Source organism: Anas platyrhynchos, chromosome 10, assembly GCF_047663525.1.
Source record: "Anas platyrhynchos isolate ZD024472 breed Pekin duck chromosome 10, IASCAAS_PekinDuck_T2T, whole genome shotgun sequence".
NCBI lineage: Eukaryota > Metazoa > Chordata > Aves > Anseriformes > Anatidae > Anas > Anas platyrhynchos.
The window spans coordinates 10,417,772-10,424,712 of NC_092596.1; the positions used below are offsets into that span (position 1 = coordinate 10,417,772).

The 6,941-nt window shown below is 49.7% G+C and overlaps 1 protein-coding gene across 1 annotated transcript in view; it reads right to left on the reverse strand.

Moving 5' to 3' along the window:
• LOC119717883 (uncharacterized) overlaps positions 1-6,848 on the reverse strand; it is a 32,834-nt gene extending 25,986 nt beyond the window's left edge. The window contains exons 1-3 of the mRNA XM_072042821.1: positions 4,365-6,848; positions 532-709; positions 144-392 (exon numbers count right to left, since the gene is read on the reverse strand). The gene's annotated coding sequence lies outside the window, so the exon portion shown is untranslated. The remainder of the gene's footprint in view (positions 1-143; positions 393-531; positions 710-4,364) is intronic.
• Positions 6,849-6,941: the final 93 nt, after the last annotated feature.

The following is a 6,941-nucleotide window of genomic DNA, read 5'->3' on the forward strand; positions in this document are numbered from 1 at the left end:
TTAGCGACGGCTCTTACTACTCTGTGAACATGAGTCAGTGCAAGTGAAAATGGTGCACAGATGGGCCAGCACAGAAGCAACAGAAGTGCCGTGATATTTACAAGGGGGAAAAAAAAAATCTTCCCTTACAAGTGTAAATATACCAGAGAAATCATCCGCTTGCAGTACAAACCGGGGCTTTGATGTAGCAAACACTCCCACCAGGGACAGCGCTGGCTCGACGGGAGGAGTGGGGATGGTAGACGTTGCATCTGGAAGGCAGTAGGCTCACAGTGCTCAGCTTTCCCGAGGAGCCACAACAGGCAGAGACATGCCAAACGACACATACCACTTTATAGTCTTCGTGCAACCAGCAGAGAGGGCCAAGCACGGACCCAGGCCATGGAGAGACGCTAGGAAGGGGAGAAACGTGGTGGGCACTGGCTCCAACACCTGCACCAGCAGCATGAGAGCTCCACCAGCCCCGGCTCCAGGTGCACCCAGCCCTGAACAAACCGCATCCCCTTGTGCCCCAGCAATGTGACAGCTTACACGTGAATCCAGGATGGTGTTGTTCTGCAAGTGGGTGGTGTTTTGGGGTCCCCCACTGTCTCCCAGAGCAGCGATGGTGAGCGCTGTCTTTTTCTGCAGCCTCTCTGAGGTCGCTCCATCAGTTCGCAGCGCTGAACTCCGGGCAGATCACGTTTCTTCCCACCCGTCCTCCCCTCACCTGTAAAACAGCAGTAACAATATTTACACTTCTGCAGTTGGCTCAGGATCGGGGACTGAAAGCCTAATTATCATCAGTGTTATTCCCTGAGGAGCAGCTCGCGGCCTGACCGTGGCAGAAGCATTAACGGAGCCCAAACAACGGGCTGCGTTCCCACAGCGGAGCCGCGGGAGATAGCACAAACCTCACCCCCGTGGTTAAAAGGTCTGACAGCCCTGAATGGGAAAGAAACAGCTTGCTGATCGCTCACCAACTCGCCCACAGTGAATTAGCACAGAATTTCAGACCTGGTTTCCACATGGGCCCACCAAAACCTCCTTCCCCTTCAGCTGCCGCGTGCTGCTGACCCTGCAGTGTCACACACACTTGCATTCAGCAGGAAAACTAGTTTTAAACAATAAAAACAACTTGCAGAACCTCTTCCCTCCCCTGGGTCCCTCTAACAACTCCTGTGGGCTTTCACTACATTGTCTCGCCCCCTAAGACTTTTCTCTCCCCGGTGTTGTGTGAAAGGCCAGAGCACAGCAGGCAAAATTAATAGAGCAGACAGCAACTCTGCCATCCAATGAACAAAACGAAAGAGGAACAGAGCCTTACACTGAGAGTCACCCCTAAGTGTTTTACGTGACAACAGTAAGGAAAGCACAGCCCAGGCTGTTGTTTTAATGTCGATAATATTCCAAAATCCGCAGCGCTTCGTAATTTCTCGGTGGAAATAAAACCTTTGACATCGGTGGGAATTCTGCCTGGGCACGGTTGCTACACTCCTGTGGAGCAATAAGAGGCTATTTTGATGGCCAGACCTTTAGCACTAAGATCATGCCTGCCCAGAGCACCTGAAGCTGCAGGCGTCTGGATGTACATGAGGTCTGTGGGAGCTGACGATGTGCAGAGGACAAGACTTAGCTCAAATTGTGTCGGACCTGAACACATCCGTGCACACACGTGCTTTCTGCCGAGGCTTGTGCTAGCACAGAAGCTCTCCTACCCTCTTATCGGCACGGTTACTTCGCAGTCACCTTCTGCCCGATGTGCCAGGCCCCTCTGCTGGATGGTAGCTGCTCTTTTGGTGCGGGCGTGTTTGCTCGGGGCACACATCCCGCTGCTCTCCTGCAGCCTGGGACCGATGCAGCAAGGCTGTTAGATCGCATTTAAATATCAGGGTGATGATAAAGACAACGGGAGGCGAGGGAGTAAGCAGGGGGTAGGAAAAACATTACGATCACAGCAACAATAAGAGGGAAAGGAAAAGAGTTAAGCTAAAGACAAGGAAAAAAATCAAAGCTGTGTGAGCGTAAATCGGAATCACTTGAGGCATGTGTCAAAATAGTGTCAGATCTTTTTCTGTTCATTAAGTCAGCATTTATACACCCACCAGCTCCTCTTTTTGCTAGCCCGGGATTTCTGCTACAGCTGGAGCTGCACTTTGCGGCATCCCCACTAGGAACAAGCGGGTCTGGAGGCAGATCTGCTGCTCTGCAGGCGCTGGAAGGGAGGGAGCCCTGTGCCATCACTGGTGCCACCAGCAGGGGTCAGATCGCCTGTTCCCCGAGCTGCAGCACAGGGCAGCAGCCGCTGCCACAGATCAGAATAAATAAATAAATAAATAAATAAATAAAAATAATTAAAAAAAAGGCCTGATTTTTAAAGATTTTCCTATTTTTAAGTCACGCATTATAGTGGTTAATATATGTCTCCAGGGGTTGATAAAATAAAATTACCCCCATGATTCTGAGTTAATGAGTTAAAACCAGTAAATTCGTATCAGTCCAGGTAATATGGAGCAAGCCTGAGCAGCCCCAGCAAGGGAACCACTGGGTGCTGCTCTGAGAACTCACCCACCTCCAGTACTTGCTGGTTTTAAACTCAATCTCACCTTTATAGAGGAGTCACAGAGACAGCACCAGGCACACAAACACCTTTCCATTGGGTGTTTAGCCTCTTACAAGAGGTAATGTAAAATTACTACTCAATTACAACATTTTATAGCAAGTTTAAAAAACAAACAACAGCAACAAAACAACCCCAGACTTTTTAGATGCAATATGATTGTTTCCTTTTTGAAACAAAATAACTTGTTTTACACTTCACAGAACTTTTCCATTAAAGGTTGAACGATTAGTAAAGAGGCAAACTGTTATTTATAGAAGAGGGATAACATATTAGACTGAGGCCGTGGTAGTTTCCTAGGACTGTATTTTGATGAAAGTCCATTTTTAGTGCTTTTGGCCTCAAACACCTCCCCAGGGGACACGTACAATTTAGCTGTGTGAAGTCTCCTTTAGGTTTTGGAGCCCAGCAGGTACAGCCACCCCTTTCCTCCAAGGGCCAGCACTCAGGATTTGCCAAAAAAGCCACTTTCCTCCCAAGCAGCATCAACCCAGCACTACCTCTGCCAGTGCCCACTTTACCACTACACTCACCCAGCCACATCCATCACCCCTGCCCTGCCTGCGCGAGGGAAAAAGCAAGCAGACACCTTAACTGCCTGACATTACCACTTCTACACCCAGATTTCCACACTTCCCAGCCTGAATAAGGCTGCTTTATGCCCCGTGTTATTGCTGCAAGTCATGCTGCACACTCTCAGCAACAGGAACCAAGATTTTGGTGAAAGCAAGTTTGTTTGTTTGAGGTTTTTTTCCCTCCCCTTTAAAAAAAAGGAAAAAAAAAAAAACATTCTCACTGTCAGTAACTATGCACATTCCTCGCCAGCCCTCGGTCAGCCAAAAAACACACGAGGTCTTTTTGAAAACCTCCGTTCTGCGCAATGAAGTTATTAACTGCTGGGAACGGCAGGAAAGCTCTTTTACAGCTGCTCATTGATCCACTGGACATCACCTCACACTCTTTCACCCCTTTTGGATTCTGCAGGCTTCTGGAGTAGTATGAGAAAAAAAATAAAATAAAAAGCTTGGCCAAAAAAGCAGTTATGCTGCTTCTCTAGACATGTTTTCTTTGGGTTGGGGCCTGGGGTTCTTAGCCAGCGATTTTTGTCCCTAGTGGAAAGTTAAAAAATATAAGAAAAACAAAACACACACACAAAACACACCAGGTTTCGCTGCTTTTCAGGAATCTAGAGAACAAACACAAGTTGCGAATTGACCCCAATGCTCCGGCGCCCTTCCACTTGAGATCACAGTCATTTTGCAAAAACAAAGCCCTGAACTCTCCGCCGGCAGCCCCGCAGTGGGTCCGTGCCCCGCACTGCCCCAGCACCCGTGCCCTGTGGGATGCAGCCCTGCGCCTGCTCCATCCTCGCGGGCGTCCCCATCGGCCATGCTGCGGCTTTAATGAGTCCCAGAAAGCTTTTACGTAGGCACCCTGGATTGTGTCAGCTACTCCGGTTTCAAACAGGTGCACGTAAGACCTGTTTTAAGCGACTGGCTAACGTCCCAGCATAGAGGAAGCCAGAATTAATTCTCTCCCTTGAATTTACAATTCAACATTTTTATTCTAAAACTGTACGCTGATGCTTGGGGACCGGCAGGTGCATTTAATCAATACCCAAACCATAAACAATCAGTCCTGTTTCTTCTCATTCCTGCTCTCTCTAGCATGAGCACGCCATCCCTCACACCAAATCCGCCGCTGAGGTTTCATTCCTCTTCCCCTCTGAAACAGGGCAGACAGCTGATGAAGAGCCAGCACTCACCTTGACCCAGACTCGGAGCTTCATCAGACTTTCTCAGCAGGAACAGTCAGGCTTGAAATGAGAGGCAGTGCTTGGCAGGTGCTCCCAGGAGACTGGCCAAAAATAAATGGACTCTCCAGTTAATTTCCACGCTCCTACTACGAACACTTCTCCTTTAAGAGTGCAGTTCAGGCATTTGATTTACGCAAGGCAAGGAGGTTCTTTATTTGTTTGCAGTAGCAGTACCAGACCTGGCGTACAATAGGGAATATTCATACCCCTTTTAAGCACCTACTTAAGGTGCCCAGGCTCCCTATACAGACAAGAGATCTTTTAGGGTGGGATTCAGGGTGCTGTAATTAGCAACCTGCCTCTCACCTTTGAATATATCAGGAGTCTAGACATCTAATTTAGGCAGAGAAACTGGAGGCTTAAAATTAGCCAGTACAAATAGCCCCACCAGCGTGCCCACACTGCAGTGGACCAGGCAAGAGGCAGCGGGTGATCTCTAGGGGTATGGTTGCAGCCAGTTGTATTTGCAAGCCCGGAGAAGCAGAGGGATGCTGTTTGCAGGCTGTGACTTCCACCACGCAGCTGCAGCACAGCCCGAGCCTCCTTCCCCAGCTCAGCTGGTGCGTTTGGGGGCAGCAGCCCAGGAAGGCAGTCTTTGGGAGCTCAAGCTCTGAAGAACGAGGCATTTAGATGATTTGACCAAATGTGTTCCAGCTGTGTAAGGGAATTAAAAAGACCCCTAAACTGGCAAATTTTTATTAAAAAAAAAAAAAAAAAATGTTGTTTTTGGAAATGATGTCATAAAACAACAGCATCTCAGGCAGGAGATGGACATGGGTGGAAATGTAATTCTTCTTCTGAAATTGCTCATTTTAAATTGTGTGTAGTATTTTCACTTTCCATTACAGATAACAGTGTAGCAAGGCTGTGCACTGCTACATGACAGCTCATCCTGCTTTTAAAACAGCCGCACTTCAGCAGCAGGTAAATTGATGCTTTTTATGTGTCCGTCACTCACCAAAGGTAATTGACTGGGGCCTGCGAGGGGTTCACTGGGATCTAACAGATTACATGTTCTGAGCCTGCTAAATTATTTGAACAGATTTAGCAAGAAAAGGATTCTGAATCTGATTTTTGTTTGACCCAATGTTAGGTTTTCTGCTTTTCTGCTTCCCTTCAAACATATTTTTGCTCAGTGACAAACGCATGCTAAGGGAGCAGATTCCCAAAGGCAGCAAGAGGAGCTAAGTGTAGTACCTGCTAAAACACAACGAAAAACACTTTCCCAATTCAAAGTTTTCGACTCATTTTCCCACTGAAAGTTTCCCTCTGCTTGCTGCTTAGTCCACCAGCTTTAAGATAGCTCAGAAGAAAATAAAAAGCCCATTGCCTGCTCCAGCTTGGAGGTAAGAAACACAAGAGGAGCGCACCGTGCTTCTGCAGCAGGTAGCGGTGGGCACGGCGCAGGTCATGGTGCGGAGCAAGTGGAAGCACCGAGGCCTCACAGCGTGCCCAGGGCACCCAGTGCCAGCCTCCAGGCTCTGCCGCTGGCTTGGCCTCCCCTCAAGGCACTGGTGGTGGCCCAAGGCCAATGTGACGGGCCCAGGGGGCAACTGTGGGCTTCAGGGCTCTCAAGCCAGGTGAGTGCTTCCAGCATGGGCTCTGGAGTCACGCTGCTCCACTTGGTGTGCAGCGCTGCGGCTGCCTTCCTGCCAATTCACTGCTACATTCGTACATTTCTTTGTAATTATGAATCGACTCACAAGGGTTAGTGCAAACCCCAGGCTCACGCAGACAGGCAGACAATATACTGGGTTACATCAGCTGCTGCAGCGCTCTCACATGCCTGCGGGCTTGCTAAAGCTGATCTAACCCTAATATAAAAGCCTCGTTACCCGCCTCCTCCCCCCACAATTACCAGAGGGCTGGAAAGCTATTGAAATGCAAATAGCTGATGGAGAGGGTAGTGGCGAGCCGCACTGGGACAGTGCAAACGTTGCCCTGCTAGTTTCCTTCAGTTCCACTCTTGCAGGACTGCAGTCCTGGATTTCTCTCTGTATAAATACGAAGAGAGGCGATATTGCGAAGGATGGCCTTGTTTAGGAGCCAAAGAGCATCTTCAGCTTTTAGCTTCCCCATAATCCGAGGTCCTTGCTGCTGGTCCCACAGCTCACAACAGCAGGGGCTCACCAGGAGGCGTTCGCCACCCTGCCCCACGACATGGGACCCACGTCCCTGCCGTGCCCAGAGCTGCCTCAGAGCCTAAAGCATCCTTCCCCTGCTATCCCACCACGTCCTGCTTTCACAGAGGAAGGACTGCAACCCCACCACAGCCTGTTTGCTGGCTGTCTCCCAAGCTCTTTGCAGGGATGGAAGAGCCCTGGCACCCTGCATCCCCCAGGGGGGCTAAAACCGTGGTGCCCCAGGCGTCACCATCCCCGGGGGTGTTCAAGGAGAGGTCAGACGTGGTGCTTAGGGACACGGTTTAGCGGGTGACACTGCTGGTAGGCGATATCTAGACTGGATAATTGGGCTGAAACACCTCGGGGGGAGGGGGGGGGGGGTGTTGGGGACACACAGCAAGGC